General features: G+C 39.2%; 1 protein-coding gene and 1 long non-coding RNA gene across 8 annotated transcripts in view; one reads left to right on the top strand and one right to left on the bottom strand.

Moving 5' to 3' along the window:
- The window catches only part of LOC146676873 (uncharacterized), a 313,285-nt gene that overhangs the window by 139,571 nt on the left and 155,356 nt on the right, over window positions 1–18,358 (top strand). The gene's annotated exons all lie outside the window — the stretch shown is intronic.
- The window catches only part of gria2b (glutamate receptor, ionotropic, AMPA 2b), a 61,729-nt gene that overhangs the window by 42,541 nt on the left and 830 nt on the right, over window positions 1–18,358 (bottom strand). The window lies entirely within an intron of this gene.

Below are 18,358 nucleotides of genomic sequence, written 5' to 3'. Positions count from 1 at the left end.
GCAGCTTCCGCATCACTGCGGCTTCCTTCTCCCGTCACTCGCGAACAAGACCCCGAGATACTTGAACTCCTCCACTTGGGGCAGGAACTCATCCCCGACCCGGAGTGGACACTCCACCCTTTTCTGGCTGAGAACCATTGCCTCAGAGTTGGAGGTGCTGATCCTCATTTCCGCTGCTTCACACTCGTCTGTGAACCGTTCCAGTGCGAGCTGGAGGCCAACACCCGATGAAGCCAACAGAACTACATCATCTGCAAAAAGCAGAGATGAGATTCTGAGGCCACCGAAGTGAAAGCCCTCCGCCACTTGGCTGCGCCTAGAAATCCTGTCCATAAAAATTATGAATAGAATCAGTGACAAAGGGCAGCCCTGGTGGAGCCCATCACCCACCGGGAACGAGTCTGACTTATTAGATAGATATTATCCTTCTAACCTTAAATTGAAACAAAGGAGAAAGTAAAATAATAGCCAGTGAGTCAGCCACCAAAGACTAGAATAAAGGAAACGTTTACAGACAGGTGAAGGGTACAGAAATGGTTTCAATACCTGGGAAGAGCTGGGAAGTGTATCTGTAACCGGAAGGTCGCCGGTTCGATCCCTGGGCTCTCTGTCCTGGTCGTTGTGTCCTTGGGCAAGACACTTTACCCTACCGCCTGCTGGTGTTGGTCAGAGGGGCCGATGGCGCGATATGGCAGCCTCGCTTCTGTCAGTATGCACCAGGGTAGCTGTGGCTAGAACTGTAGTTTGCCTTCACCAGTGTATGAATGTGAGAGTGACTGAATAGTGGCATTGTAAAGCGCTTTGGGTGCCTTGAAAAGTGCTATATAAATCCAATCCATTATTATTATTATTATTATAGCTAATTGTGAACAAGACTTCCTAGCATTAGCTGGCAATACAATTCTACTTCTTGTCCAAATTTAATCTCTAGTTCCTACAAGACAACATGGTATTGGGAAAAATGCAACAATCAAGGCTTCAGGCAGAATCCATGATTATCAGGGCAAAGTTAAGGAAGCCATCTTTTATTTACAGTCTATGTTCTAGACAACAAATGCGACTATTACAAATACATCGTGTGACTGATCAGTCTTCTCTCATCTGATTCCCTCCTTTCTACTGGTTTACAAAGCTCTCGTTATTTATGTGTTTCCCTTGTTAATTTTCAGTCTGTCCTGTATCTGCCTGCTTGCAACATGTTCATCTCCCACGTGAATTGCCATTTTTTACTGTGCTATGTTATTCTTTTTAGTTTTTCTGCTATTTCTGATTACCCAGCCTTTTTGTTTGCCAGCCTTAATTTTTCTAAGCCACATCATGCTCCCATTTTTTTGTGTTTGGAATTAAAGCTGACTTTTTGTTCATTTTACCTGCCTCACGAGTCTTGTATTTGACTGTTTTTTAGCAAACAAACATAACACTTTCAGAATCATCTTTTTGAAAACAGGAACCCCATTAAAAAGAGCAAAAATAATAAACAAAACAATCAAAGACCCCTGTGATGTCTGTATTTATGAATTTGACTCTCCTGCAATTTAACAGTGTTAAATTATGTGGAATAATTTATCACAGTATACATAATAGAAGACACCTTTCTATTACATTATCCAATACATTATATTATCTATATATTATCTAATAAAACTAGGGTCTCCACTTTGCCTTTACATTATCTTGAATTCAGTTTCTTCGTCACCCTGAAACTAACTGCATTACAACAGCTAGATACAATTCAGCAATCAATTACATGTGCAACCATTTGCAGACACCTATTCTGCAAGACATATTCTTCAAAGAAATCCTACATAATGAATGTTTATCTTGCACAAAGATCAAAGAAAATTCCATAGCTCAACCTGCTCTCTCTAAAGACTAATTTGTACCTCATTCACATTAATCATGGAGCACTCTGATTAAAAGATCTTTAAATACTTCTACTGTTAAAAAACTGGCTGCATTTAGATCTAAAGACTGTGTTGTATTACTGCACACACACACCAGTCTATTTCATGAAGCACAATACAGAATTCTTTAGTTGTATTGATTTTGCAAAGGCAGTCATACATCAGACACACTGTTCGCACTTCATCTGCCTCCCATAATAAAACACACCGTATGTCCAGTGACCTTTAGTGGAAATACCAGAGCAAACTTTGGATCTGCTGTTTTATGTTCTAATGATCTGGGAACCTGCCAGAGCAAAATTAGTTATCTATAAAAACACAGCCTCATCCAGCATCTGAGGGAGCAGCTGCCATAGCAACCAGACACTCGGTGTTTGCTGTAGATATATAGGGATCAACTCAGAGAGGTCTGGCAAAGTAAAGAGCATTTAACACACATAATCCTGCACTTACTGTTCATGTGGTAGCCTACAAGTACGCTACTAAAGTTTTGGCACCTTCTTTGTTTTCTTTTTTTTTCTTTTTTCTTTTTTTTTTGTAGAATCCTCTCATTTTTTTCTTTTAATCTCTTTCATTAGAGGGATGTAAAGAGAAAATACAATATCACCACACTGAATGTCAACTTCTAATTTCAGGTCTCTCATCAGCTAATTATTTCATTTAACCTCAGACTAACCATCTTTTCCTTGACCCTCAGTTCATTCCTCTTAAACTGACTTTCATACAACAATCCATCATTCATTTCTTTGCAGCAATTGGTGAATGTGTTCATAGATGTTCACAGAAAAATAGCAGTAAACAGTTTGTGTAATTACTAATAAAAAAAATAAAGACCATCCCCCTAATCAAAATCAAACATTGTCTTTGGTCATTATGTCATATAATGTCACAAACTAATAATCTGCAATATATATTCTATGCTCTGCTATCATACTTTTTACATCTTAATAGTGGTAAAAAACCAAAAAATGTGTAACTATTAAGATTATGCAATGATTTGTAAATAATGTAAACTTGAAAATAGTGCATGTTTTCCACCTTTTTTTGTCAGGTTTTGAGAACTGACATGTTTATGCTTGGCCCCGGACATCTTTGCAAACAGCTGTGCTGAAAAGTCATCTCATATCTGTGTGTCATTTAGGGTTGTCATGTTTTTTTAATCTGTCAAGCGACACAGTTGATGCAGCTGACTTGAAGAGAGCCCCAGGTTATACAGACAGAGATACTGCTGCAGCTTGAAATGATGAGACTTTCTGACTAGTTTGCTTCTTGTTTTGATTTTTTCTAATCATTTACCAGCTGATGTGGAACGTTTTTCTGAGTGCTGACACCTATGGTTCAGAAGAAGGCTGCAGCCTGCCCTCAAGTGTCAGTATGAACAGTATCAGGATTATGGTGATGTCACAGTCGGTGCGGGACACAACCAATGCGGTTTGTAAATGAGACTAAAAAGACCGGTTAGTGTAGTTGTACAATGATAATATTTCCTCTGTCTTTCTTTATACTGGTTTACAGCAGTTAAGCAGTTCTGGGCTTCCATTGTCCTTTGTCATGTTTCATAAACATCAAATCTTTTTACTCCAATGTCTGTGTAACCTGACTAGCGTTAACGGAGCCTTCACAGATGTGCAAGCTGACGATGCTAAGTCCCCCAGTGTCATCAAATTGCCTTACTTTGGCCCCAGTCACATAGGCCTAGAGTTTGATTGGTGACTGCTTGGCAACCACAGGTCACTAGAAAAAAATAAGTGGTTTCTGCCAGTTGTTGTGAAATCAGTTGCTAAAACTACTAGAGACTGGTCACTCAGCCCCTTGCAACTACCGATCACTTGGGAAAAATGTGTTTATTCCACTTGGCAAATGGTTGCTTGCTGTCACTCAGTAAAATTGGTTATAAAGCAGTTAACTGTCATGGTCCGCGGCCCGGCGTCCGGGGTGCTGCTGGGATGTCCACGCCCACGAGCGTGGCTGCTAACCCCACACCTGCATCCCATCCCAGGCGATCACCAGGTGGACTATTTAATCCTGCCCTACCTGCTGCTCCACGCCAGTCCGTAGTCGCCTCTCAGCGATCACAACTCGGCGTGTTTTTTTCGAGCCACCTGCCTGTCCACCTGTCCGCCTGAGATTTGGTTCACATTCAGCTTCGCCGTCTCGACCCCTTTTGGAGCTCCACCCCCCTCTAGTTCACTCGGCCCGGCTATCACCCCTCTCACAGCCCCGCTCTCGGCGTTCCCTGTGCGGTCCCTCGGTTTCGTCTGGTTTCATCCGTTGTTTTTCTGGCTACCCTCACGGGACACCTTTAGTTGCAATAAAAATTACTTTCTTTATTCGCTCCTACCCTAGTGTGTGTGTTCTGCTACTGGGTCCTGCCTGCGCTCGGAACTTCGGTTCATGACATTATCATGCAGTTGCTTTCGTTATGACCAGGTTGCTTCAATCACCCAAAGCTTGTATGTAAGATAATGACTTATCTTCAAACACTCACTAACTATTCCCTATGCTGAAACTTCAAAGTGTGCAACACAAACTGTCTTTAGTGGTAAGGCAGTACTTTTATGTTGAAAGTGGTTAGTTAGCAAGTGTTTGCAGACAGCTCTTTCACACCAACATAAGGCAACTGTGGCAATTTTCTAACAACCAAAGCAATCACAAGGAGGTTTTTGTTGCAGCACACCCTTGGAGACCTTCACCCGGCAACAGCCAGAAACCTCCAGCAACCGCTTGTTCGGGTTATACACATATTCATCAACTACAACAACAACCTGATCATAGCCACCATTTAAAAGGAAATACAAATTGAAGTAGAGGATACAGTAGTTAATGTCAGGGACCTGGGCTTGAGCGACCCAGGGTCCCTGAGCAGTTATGGACTTTATTATATTTTGTAGAAATGTGTGTGCACTGTGCTGCTGTCTGTGTGTGCATTCCACGCGTGTATGTTTAGGCAGGTGTGGGTGTGTGCCTGTCTGTGGGCGGATGTGGTGGTGTCCTGTAGGCCGGGTGACAGGCACCTGTGTGGCCCGGCTAGGGGGCTGGCCACACCAGAAGACCATGCCACGCACCTGCTACTGATGAGGCTCGTCGGGGGAGCTATTTAAGAGGATGATGGCGCTCCCACCGAGGCTGGATGATTGAAGTCGACTACAAGTTAGTTTGCCTAAGTGTAGTGACGTGCAGTAAGTGTGTGCCTGCTGGAGTGTGGTGTCCTGACGGCTGCCTCTGTTGTTTTTCCCCCAGGAGGAGGAGAGTGGAGCACAGGTGGACAACAAGCACGGGGAGTGAGAACAGAGTACAGAGTTTTGGGTGAAGACACAACACAAGAGTCGAGGGAGCTCACGGGGATTATTGTGTTGTCTCATTTACTCCACTGTAAATAAAATGCACTGTTCATCGCAAGAGCCCTGCGTTTGGGTCCTCCTTCCCCACTTCTATTAGTATGATTGAAAATAAAATTAACAGAGGTTAGAAGTCTTTGTTGAATATAGTATGGAAACTGTGTTTGTTATTTTACGTCTCCAACACTAAAAACACTTTAATATATAAAATATAGTCATGTTAGATAGGGGATCAATGGAACCATGCAGCACAGAAAACTGACTTCAGGGGGGAAAAATACTGCCTAAAGTCAATGAGAATTATGTTGTATTTACTTATCCTTCCTTGTTTTAATAATTTATTTTTAACGCAAGCACTTTATCTCTGCACCAGTGTCACAAAAGACCTAGATTAGCAGATCGTATCCACAGAGCCCAGATTCTTATCCTCAAAAGATGCAACCAAGGCTTTATCCTTGGATCTCTATCAAGATGTCCCCTCCTATATCTATAATCTGAAAAATAAAGAAAAAAAATTCTCCTACCGTTATAAAAGCTTATATACTGCAGTGCCAACAGCATTAATATTAACACCACCCCTTTCCCTTGCTGTTTTATTATGAGAACTAGCTGTGTGAGAGAGAGGAACTACTGTATCACCACAGCAGAAGGAAAATTTGTCATGAGTCAGATGCTGGGTATCCAAAATGATTATGGATTATCTCACTTTGCCATCGAGAATTGATCACAGTTGATGAAGAGCATATTGTTACCACTGTATCTCTGAAAAGTGGGCTGACTAGATTTTTTAAATTCTATAACTTTGAAGAAACGTAAAATTATATTTAAGATGGCTTTATTTATATCATCTATTCAACTAAGGCTCCAGATTATAAAGAATGTTTTACCAGGAAAATAATATAGACAACCAGTTTTTAAGAGAGTAGTTAAGTTGGACATTTCAAAACTTTAACAAAACTATCTTAAAACTAACCTAAAGCCCTGGTAACACAAGCAGAGAACAGCTGGTAACTGGGAGTTGGTAACCACTAATTCCTAGGGGAAGATGAGTTTTCAACAACCTGTTATAAGTGGTTGTTGGCAGTTGCTGTGAAACTGATTATAGAGCCACACTCATGCATGCCTAGAAACTGGTTCATGACTCTTTAGGGACTAAAAATGTGTATTCCCCAAAGGCAAGTGATTGCTGGAGGACACTTGCTGTCACTAAGTAAAATTGGTAGCAAAGACATATGCAATACTGCACTAAAAACCTCCTTGGAATTGCCACGGTTTCCCAAAATTTGTATGGAAAACACAGCCTTGTCTTGTTGTCACAAACTACTCTCTGAGCTGTCGTGAAATTGTGAGGAGTGAAATGTAACAAGAAACCTTCAAAGTAATACATGCACCTTTTGAAACATGCTGGTTTCTGTGGTACGGTAAAGATAAAGTAACTTTAACTTGAAAACGAGCATTCTCAGTTTCCAGTATGTACTGAAGTTTTTTGAGTTTCCCTTCTGCTCGATGGTTAGTTAGCAAGTGTTTGCAGACAAATCAGCATTTTCCATGTTAACTATGAGGGACTGTGGCAATCTGCAAGTGACCAAGCCAATCTCACTGAGGTTTTTGGTGCAGCACCCTCTCTGTGACCGATTCCCCCTGACAACTGCCAGCAACCTGTAGTGCACATCTTTTCCTGAGACCTAATTTAACAACGTTCAACTTACTGAAAGAACATGACACAAAGCAAAACAAAGAACACACATTTAAAAAGGAGCTAGTCTTTCGCAGGTGAACTTCAAGTGGCTGTTATATTTCTACAAGGATCTTCAAATCTAATTACAATCATTGTGAAAGTCATTTAACTGAATATTTTCATTATTTCAACAAATAATGTTTACTGCTTAAGAGGGATACTCATCAACATGCATAGAGGAGAACCTGTGCTTCCTATCATTGTGGGATTACGATTTGATCTGGTTGCCTTGTCTACTCTTAATGGGTGTTTTTGTCAAGCTTTTTAAATCTGATTGTGTATTTGTGGGCATTTTGTGTGTGGACTAAAAGAAAAAAATACAACTGAAATGACAGGAAAGATAAAGAAATAAAAAAAAATGATGAATGCAAATGACACAATAGGACGAGAATGTCTTAAGAGTTTGATAAGCTAGAGAGCAGCACATTTATAGATGTCTCCGTTATCTCTATTGTTCCACCGTTATGTGTCAGTGAGCAAAATCTAAATGTAATGTAAATGTAGGACAGACTTTCTTTAGGCTGGCTTTGTCCTTTAAAAAAGGGCATGATGACTCAGGGTAAAGGTAGATAAGAGTGGTGGGGCGGGAGGGAATCTGGGTCTGTTTTTGCGATCTTAGCATTTCATACTTTCTCTGTAAACTATTAGGAAGGATAGATAAATACTCAAACTTAGCAAGTAATTGATTATACTATTTACATTAATTGCACTGATTAATGTAACTGACTGAAATTTATTTAATTGCGTAAATTAGTCACATGAAGAAGAGGAATTAATTCTCTGTTTCCTGCTGAAAAAGCACATATGCCTTTTTTTCCCCAGCCCTGTCTCTCAACCAGAGCTCACTTTGCCCACTTCATTTGCAGCTTTGATCCCTTTGAAAGAGTTCTTTATATTGTCAGCACTGCTGTTAACTGCTGTCTGTTTTACAGACAGCGGTATTGTACTCTTGTAACAACTTGCTCCCTGATGATCTGCCTGCTTAAACAAAAGGTTTCATCTGGACGGTAGCCAAAGCATCTCAGCAGCTGTTGGCTTGTCGTTCACTTTTTCTACAGTTGTGTAGAATTTTTTTGTGCACCAAAGGGTTGAAATTGTGAAACTAAGCCTGCCTACACTGCTAAAAACAATATTTCTGTGTTTTGTTTTTTGCTACATAGATTTGCATTTAACTTATAAATATTAGCCTTTGTTTTACATAGAACATATGAATATGTTGGTTTATTATATTTATTTCTAAGCATAACACTTGCTTGCTGAAAACTGTTTATCTTTTACATGTATAAGTGTTTGGGCTGTTGAGTGAACTATCACAAGATGATTTTGGTTTTCAGCCATGCACCAGTGCAGTCGCCCCCCTGCTGATTTGCTCTGCGTTGATGTTTGTCTCCATTAAAGGAACTTCATATGTTTCCTGATCAAAAGTTTTGTAAGGTCACAGTCCCTGAGCAGTTTCTTTAATCTACCTCTTTCATTGGACAGAGAATCATCTTGCCAAAGTGACTATGCAGTGTATGTCAAATTCTCTCTTTATGCAGAGGTGTGTTGGAGTATTCATCTTCACCTATTGCCCTGCTATGTTTATGTTTTAATAGGTGCAGTTTTGGTCTATTACCCCACTGCTTTATGAAGATTAAAAGGATAAATTATTGACTGTACAGGTTAAATGACATGCAAATTCTTCTCACGTGTCGATAGCATTTCCCTGCTTACATCATAACAAATTAAATTAGTTACAGTTACATGGACTCTCTAAAATAAAATACGTTTTATGTGTCATTTATCAATGACTGTCAATAACGTACGTGTTTTGGCTAGTTTCCTTATATGTTAAATGATATGATTGTTATTTTTCATACTAAACCTAACAAAAGATTGTCTGGCAGAGACTTTAAAGTTACAGCTGCCAGCAAAATGTGTTGACATTTATTACCGGGCCTACTGGCTCAGCTATCAATGAAAACATAAAGAGACAGTGGGTCACATTAAAAGTTCCTTTATTTTAAGTAAAGCATATGGGTTTTTTTTAATATAAAATTACACTGATCAGTAATATTGCCCAAAAAAGCATTATTAATGGATAGATTTTTCATAAATGATTAATCATTTTTTAGTGGAATATCTATGTAGGTGAGCAGAGGACCATTTCAAGTAACTATAACATAGTTGTCTGGCTCCCAAAAATCATGGTTATCATGGTACGTGTGGAGAAAAAAAATAACAAAAAAAATTATACAATGGTGTGTATGAAAACTCTCTTCAAAATCTGTCTTTTACTGAGATAAAAAGAGAAGTGGGACTCCAACAAGTAAGTATCAAGTTTAACAAGCAGATGCCTCACAGGTCCTCATCTGTTAGTTTCATTTAATAGTACCCATAAGTGTCCAATAGTGCTGGTTTGTGAAAGGAGTAGTATACACTGTTGTATAAAAACTTTGACTGTTCTGTTGGTCTTTGAAAGCTCATCATTAGTTACAAAATTATTAAATTACTGAGGGACATCAACAACAACTATTGTCAAATCCCAAAACATATCAATACTAAACTAGCCAGTCTTTATTAGTTACAATGATTTTTAACTATGCTAACCTGACCTGATGAAACACAGGAGTGACGTTGAAAATGAGCCTCAGTTCTTCTAATACAAAATATTAAAAGGAAATAATTAATTAATTGACCCCAAACTTTTGAGCAGTAGTGTATACAGAAATGTGGACTTACAGTACATCACTGGTTTCTAGAAACTGGTTGGTTTCTAGGCACTTCGGAAATGCTAACAGAAGTCAAGGACAGTAGTGGCTCTAGCTCAACTTAGCATATGCAGCAGCATCAACCCTACAGTTAAGATAAGGACAAACTCACAATGGTAAATTCAATGAGAGATTGGTCACAAGGACAGCCAAATATTCAGCAGGAAGCAAATGGGTAGCAGGTCAAAACAATTTAATGGACATTAGAAGCAGATAAGAAAACAAATAATAAAGAAACATGATGAGAATGGAAAGAAGAGATGGGATTTCAGCCAGAAGCTGCATCAACAAAAGCTTGATATGCACACATGCCCAGTGACAACATTGTGTGTGACAGGTGTATGAAAAAGTGGGCAAACAAACCTACACATGCTTGACACACTAGTACCAGATATTCTTGCCCATGTACATGCCTGGGCAGCAGACAGACAGTGAGCATAATAATAAGGCAAGAAGAAACTCCAGACTGTTCACTACTTTCAGCTCAGATTTCAACATGAAGATAAAGTTAATGGAAAAGAGTGAAGTTGATTGTGTACAGGTAGTTTCTGAGTTTGGTGTGGAGACTTACAGTATAATGTTAGCAGTCATATTCTGCCAAAATATTTCAAAATTATACAGGATAAGAAAACCGCCCTTGCATTTTTGGCAGCTCAACAATCCACCCTGCTGTTTTAAAACAGCAGGAGAAACACTAGAAAAGGGGGGCAGCTGAATAAATTATCTGATATTTTCTGATTTCATGGTTTCTATCTGAAAGGAAGTCAGGGTAAAACATCTGATAAAACAGAGCCATGACAGTTTATATTCTGTGGTTTCATTTTACATATCCAGGGTTCATATTTGTATCATTTTTTCTTACTTTCTAAATTTTCTACATTAAGCTGCCCTTATTTTATGAAAGACAAAGAGTAAGAAAAATGGCTGTAGACCAAGTCCCTCCAGAATGATCAAAGTTTATACCATATTAGTGTCCTACTTATATTTAATACATTAACACATTTATATCATTGTATTTATTTTTCATCTATACAAACAAATACTTCTAAGCAAATATTAATATTTGGTCCAGTGTTGTGTCAGCACACTAAGTTTGACTTTTTGTCATGTCTGCACAACAGAACAGCCTTGTGCTTAACAGAGGTGCTTGTCAAAAATAGTCAAATTTGCATGAAAATCCCCAATAGTGATGAAGACATCAAATCCCATGAAAGAAGTGCAGCTGCAATCTAAATCTTGCTTTTTAATGCTTTCTCTGTTGTTAAAAGCCAAGGCCTGTGGAAGTTCACAACTTTAGTGTGCTTCCTTTTAAACTAAGAGTATTATGTACACTCAACAAAAATATAAATGCAACACCTTTGTTACTGCTCCCATTCCCCATGGGATGGACGTAGAGACCTAGAATTCATTCCAGATACACAATATAACCATCCCTCCCAAACAGTGGTCACAAATCAGTCCAAATGTGTGGTAGTGGGCACATCTGCCATATTGAGATAATCCATCCCACCTCACAGGTGTGCCACATCAGGATGCTGATCTGACATCATGAGTAGTGCACAGGTGTACCTCAGACTGCCCACAACAAAAGGCCACCCTGGAATGTGCAGTTTTGTCTCACAGCAAAATGCCACAGATGCCACAAGCAATGAGGGAGCGTGCAATTGGCATGCTGACAGCAGGAATGTCAACCAGATCTGTCGCCCGTGCATTGAATGTTCATTTCTCAACCATAAGCCGTCTCCACAGGCGTTTCAGAGAATATGGCAGCACATCCAACCGGCCTCACAACCGCAGACCTCGTGTAACCACACCAGCCCAGGACCTCCACATCCAGCAGGTTCACCTCCAAGATCGTCTGAGACCAGCCACCCAGACAGCTGCAGGAACAATTGGTTTGCACAACCAAACAATTTCTGCACAAACTGTCAGAAACCGTCTCAGGGACGCTCAACTGCATGCCCGTCGTCCTCATCGGGGTCTTGACCTGACTCCAGCTCGTCGCCGTAACAGACTTGTGTGGGCAAATGCTCACATTCGATGGCGTCTGGCACGTTGGAGAGGTGTGCGCTTCACGGATGAATCATGGTTCACATTGTTCAGGGCAGATGGCAGCTGAGAATGTCCCAGTTCTTGCATGGCCAGCATACTCACCGGACATGTCACCCATTGAGCATGTTCGGGATGTGCTTGACCGGCGTATACGACAGCGTGTACCAGTTCCCACGAATATCCAACAACCTCGCACAGCCATTGAAGTGGAGTGGACCAACATTCCACAGGCCACAATTGACAATCTGATAGACTCCATGCGACGATGTGTTGCACTGCATGAGGCAAATGGTGGTCACACCAGATACTGACCGGTTTGTTGAGTGTATTTCACATTGAATATTCACTGGCACCAATTCAAAGTGTGTAACCCTTCACAAAGACACAATGTCAAAACTGTTTTAAATAGCACAAGTGAGTGGGGGTGGTGGAAGGCGGAGTCACTGTATATGAAAATGAAGCCATTCTCAGGAGTTGCAGTCTTTTTCTCAGTAGAATACTTCACGCAAATGACACGGTGCATAAAATTATTTTCCTTCTTGACATTCATACATGTTAAAATGTGTTGTATCATGTTGCTTTACATGATTTACTACTGTATAGCACAAGGTAATGTCAATGTTATAGCATAAATTTGCATTAAATTACTCAATGAATGGATCTGGAACATTTACAAGCTCAGATGTTTCATAACAGTATTTCATGACTGTTTCATCAGCTCACATGACTTAGTTGCTTAGATTCTAGCAGGCTTTCAGACAGGAGAGTGGCAATCATATTCATCAAATCATATCAATCCAGTTATTATTACCACACATGTAGGAAATGTTTATTTATTAGTTAAATTAATGCAAACTGTTTAAGACTTATCACTGATGCAGTGAGTGAAATGCAAAACACCACAGGAGTTTAAGACTGAGTTATGATAATAAAAGTCAATGAAATAACTTGGAAACTTCCAGCTAAGAACTTTGAATTACACTGTAACACATAATATTTCAAGCTTGTATTTTTTGAGAACACAGTCATAAGGGCTTGGTTGAGGGCTGTATTCAGGGCAAGCTAAGATCCATAGAGGGTTTTTAGCCTCATTTTCTGACCGGCCAGCTCCCAGGCCTATTTAATATTTCACAGCACTCTCTGAAATGGAGGAGAATGCACTTAATTAAGCGTGAACAATAAATTGGCTATAACCAATTCACCACAGTGCATGTATGGCCGGTTTAGGCTTTTGATCATTCAGCCAGGTCCCTGAATATGTTCGTCCCAGAAATGCTGTGTGCATTCAGATGCATGAAATTACAGTATGACATGATTCAACCATGACAAACAAGAACTTTGAAGTGTTAAAATCACCAGCTGGCTGTCAGTGCCCTCAAACTCTTCCATTGGTCTTAGAAAAGCAGTTTGCTTGAAAAGACGTAGGGAACAGAAATAACAGCTCAAGAATATACAATGGAAGCATTTGAACTGAAATTAAGTAAACACACATAAAGATTATCATTAACACTATAAAACCAGAAGGCTGAGCCAGAAAAGATGGATTATCCTAGCAATGGCAATAGTGGAATTACTCCAAGTTATTAGGGCCACAACCTTTTGGAGTATTCTTTAAATGAATGTCTTTAACCTGCTAAATACTACTGGATTTATAAATAGTTTTAGCGGGGGTTTTTTAAATTCTACTTTCACATTGGATGGTTCCTTTTCAAGTGCACAGGGATAAATAACAGTCTGTCTTGTGGCTATTAACTGTGATGCTCTTAACTTCAAATAAGTTTTGAAGCCAATGAAAAAGGGCTCTTCAAGTCAAAAGAAAGAAAATTATCATGAAGAAAACTGCTGAGACAAGGCTTTGCAGAAATGTTTCAGTTAAAATAATACTAATGGCTAGCTAATACCAACTTTTGGCTTACTGTTATATACTAGCATTTCTACACTGAGTCTGACAAACATTGATAAAGACCAAATGAGCTGCAACGTCTTCCAGTGTGCCAAATTTTTCATTTCACACTGATATTTTCCAGCTTCAGCACATGAATTTACAGCTAGGACTTCTTTGTCTGTTTAGGGTATAATGAACTGCTCTAAAATTGTGTCAGAAATAATACAACCTCAACATGAACCCTCATAAACCCTCATAAAGGAAAGGGGGCAGCCATCTGCCGTGACCAGTTGGGTGTGGTGAGATGGAGAAAGGACAAAAGATGTATGAGACGGTCAGAGTGCAAACTGGTGTGTAAACCCATAATGAGTGAAAAAATAAAGCAAATCAATTCTGTATTTAACAGAGAACCAATGAATAGAGTCTAACAGGAGAGAAATATGCTCTCTCTTTTTAGTCCCTTAGTACTCTCACTGAGCTGAAGGCTTTTTAGAAAGCTTTTAGAACAACCTGATAATAATGAATTACAATACTCAAGCTTTAAAGATATTGCACAAATGCAAGGCAGTATAACATATTTTTTTAATATGTGCATTGAAGGACATATTTTGTCAAAATGAATCAAAAATGATTCCTCACAGTGTTACTCAGGGCTATGGTAATGTCATCCAAAGTAAATATCTAGTTAGTCGCCATATTACTAATATATTTTTCTAATATTTTTTGGGCTAAGTACAATGACTTCAGTTTTATCTGAATTTAAAAGCAGGAAATTAGAAGCCATCCAGGTCTTTGTCTTTAACTAACTGGTGTATGTCATCAGCTTCATAAAGGTGAGTGTCATCAGCATACCAATGAACATGTATGGTATTTCTTCTAATAATAATCCCTAACAGAAATATGTATACTCTACGTATTATTAGTCCCAGCACAGAACCTGTGGAATTCCTTAATAAACCTTAGTTTCTTAGTTAATCTCCAGATCAAGACCAGGTGACCAGGAGTAGGCACAAACCCACCCTCAGGGGTCACTATACTGCTAGTCCCGAGCCCAGATAAATTGAAAGATTGAGTCAGAAAGGGCATCTGGCATGAAATCTGCCCCATGGGAAATAAGAGAGAAGCAAAAAGTAGCATTGATTATTTAAACAGGTGTGACAAAAGATAATGTAATGGGTAAGAGAGTTCACTGAGAGTGCATATGTGAATGGACTATAATTGCTCCCTGTACAACTTTGCCCTGTTAGTATTAATTGGTTATGTTATTTGGAATAAATTGTTTGCTATGTCCAAACTGGCTTTCAGTACTCCAGCGCACTGCTTGTGAAGGCAGGAGAGAAAAAACCAGAAAGATTATGTGGTGTGAGTTCTCACGTACAAGTAACTAAAAAGTTGTCATAGAGGGTGTGATATTTTGCACTATCATTGACAAAGCTGCAAACTGTAGCTGCTTGAGATGGAGTTTTGTTTGTGACTCCCTAATATGCAGCCACTTTTAACCCACTCAAAACTCACTTAAAAGTATGTATGTCTGTGAGCTGTTCAGCCATTAATGAATCTCCCTTTAAATTACTTGCTTCATGTTTTTCAAAGGCAAAAGGGAAGCTAAAAAATTGGATATATATTTTCTTGGGACTGGGACAGAATGCTAATGTTATCTCATGAAGGTATAAAGGAAATACATAATGTCAATGTTGCTTTGACTTGTTCCATGTCTGTAATCAAAGGTAGACACAAGAGTTATGACACAATAAAAGATGCAATTACGTAAAAAAAATACAATAACAAAAGATACATATTTACACAGGTCTCGTTTATGGTAACGTTCCCAATTACTTATCACATCATGGATCTATAATTATAAATAAACTAGAGAAACTTTTTTTTTACTGAATGGATAAAAATGGGCAGAAATTGGAATCTTTGTTTTGACTTGTCCTAGTATGAGTCAACCATTTTTCCTTTTCTTTCCTCATTATTTCTTTACCAGTGATGAAGAGTTTCAGGGTGTGTATGTCATGTGGGGACAGACAGCTGGTTATAATCTACAGTGTTCGAACATTTTTTTTAAATTTTATTGCTTTGGGTAGACAGCACACCAACCTGACTACACACACACAAACACATAACACGGTAACAACAACTCCCCTAGTCTTGGCAGCAGATGCCAGCCTGACCAGATGAACTGTTATTGATGGAGGAATGTATCATCCTCCCTCCCACTGTCTCCGACACACTACATTGATGAAGTATGCTGGTGCCCAGAAGTACAGCCACAGTGTGAGAGATACCAGTCCATATATTGAGTCCCACATATTGCAAGGAAATAAAAGAAGATACTTTATCCACCAATACAGTAGCCAGTTACCTCAAATATGATATGTGAACATTAGAATATATCTCATATGAAAAATGCAAAACACATTGTGTGCCAAGTAAATTTTAGCGCTCTTTTTGTAGCTGATGACATTATCTACTTTCACATTGAGGGAACACATTTTAAAGCTAATCTGTCTCTCAGGGTACATACTGTAGTCCACTAAGATCGATTTATATATAGCTGGATATTGTCTTTCATTTTCCCCTCGTTATTAAAGACTAATGTACTTTTCTGGTTTGAGATTAGAAGAGTCTGATTATTGCATTCACAGAACTAAACATACAGCTTATAAAAACCTTTTGTTACAATGTTTTAGATTTCAGGATTGAGAATTGGCTTTATTGTGTCTCCCATTATTCTCCCCTGCATGTGTTTCATAAAGTATAGCTAACAAAAGACAAGGTGGTGGCATTAATGTGCTGTAATTACAGATGGAGGCGGACTGTGGGGCAGACTGCCATCTACTGGATTAAATGCGACCCCCCCCCCCCCACGCCTTACCCCAGCCAGTCCTACCTTTTCTCATTCTCACTCCCACTCAAAAAGTCAGTTGATGGAGTTTATACACACGCAATCTGGTATCACCAGATGCATGCAACTATGTATGAGACACAAAACCTCTGAATAAATGTGTCCCCATTTTAGTATACAGTGTGACTTCCTTTGTCCAGCATAACACAGTCTACATCTATCCATTTATTTGCTATTTTGTGTAACCATTTGTTCACCCTTCAGGGTCACTGCTAACTTTATGCATCTTTCAGTACTTTTTTAGTTCAATCCTGGACCAGCAGTAAATGAACTGAAGTCACTGTGGATGTGAACCAAGGTCATAGTCTCTACTACCATCTGAAACTGCACGAGATGACGAAACATCATGCAGGAAGTCCATTAAATTAACTACAAGGATAAATAAATACTGTGCTTAACTAAAAGATTAACTCAGTGCAAATCTTGCAGCCCATTGTTTTCCTTCTAGTCAGCGATAAGTTCTGTTTACTTCATTTAAAATAATGAGAATCAGTTCATTTGCCCACACATTAGCCTAAGTTAAACAAGTAAACAGGTGCGGGTCACTCCATGTTTTTATTATAAGTAGATATATAGTTTGCATATAGTTTTCCAAAACACGATTGGTCCCATCTAATCGCTCAGATTAATATATATGTGGCACAACATAGACAAACTTCAAGAGTAAAGTATGTAAAGTGTGTGTGTTTATGTCTGTGTGGTGGGGGTGGGTACAAAGAATGCACACAGGATATACTTTGCACAAAAAATTGTACGTGTGAGATGCATTTAAACCAAGTCAGCTAAACAACAGTGGTTTATATAGACTGCTGTAAACAATTCAATCATCAACATGACTCTCACTGTGATCTGTCACGCGCAGTGAGGATCTCTAAGCAGGAAGCTTTTATATGGTAATGAATTGGACCGATGCGCGCACCAATCAGAAGCGTTTGATTTATGTTTAAGGGACTGTTGAGAGGAGCAGTCGCTTGGCAACCGCTTAATGAAATGTATGAACTGTGGCTGTTAAAATAACGACCTCCGAACCTATCAAGGAAATAAAGCTTTAAAGGGCCATGGATTTTTTTAAAGCAGTAAATGCATGTTAATCACAAAACTCGGTTTACTGACGTCTCGTCGAAAAAGAAGAAGTATTAGAGATTAATGTGGCAGACAATTCGAATGTCGTGATTCAAATTTCATCGAGAGCTATTGTCCTGTTTTTCACAAGAACCTTTGACGTTTTCGCTGCCTCGTGGTATCATTAGTTCTCAATGGGAATGTTAAAGCTTCGCCTAGTCGCTAGGCAATGCCTGAAGCGCAGTCAAAGGCTATATGAACAAACAATGGTTGAGCACCGCTCTTTCTGGGCTCAGAAAAGACGTGACAGCGGTAACCAATGAAAAAACGTCAGTCTCAGCAAGTCCTACATCTCAGATTTCGTCTTGAAAGATGAAAGAGGAAAACAGCGAATGCATACCGATCCAGTTAACCTGTCTATCTTCAGTATAGTTGATCCTTTCAGTGAACATTAAATATAAAGTAATGAAGGTGGCTGCTTAAAATGTCATTTGTTACAAGAAACAGATCAGAGAATACTGAAATTAAGTCTAGTTCTACCACCCCCTTATCTTCAGTTACTTTCGAAAAAATAAGTTGGTTTGCATGAAAGCAGGATCATAATAAATATTAGGATCGATATTCTTGCAGTACAGTCTGTTTGATCTCTAAATCTGAAGAAATGAAAATGGGATGGATGTGACCGACTGTTTCTGTGGAAACCAACTTTCCCCTGCCT

The sequence above is a fragment of the Rhamphochromis longiceps genome, linkage group LG2 (assembly GCF_057381845.1).
Source record: "Rhamphochromis longiceps isolate RC_006_pf linkage group LG2, R_longiceps_female_GT1.1, whole genome shotgun sequence".
NCBI classification, from domain to species: Eukaryota; Metazoa; Chordata; class Actinopteri; order Cichliformes; family Cichlidae; genus Rhamphochromis; species Rhamphochromis longiceps.
Note: the sequence above shows the minus strand (reverse complement) of the source record. Positions and strands in the feature narration are given on the sequence as shown.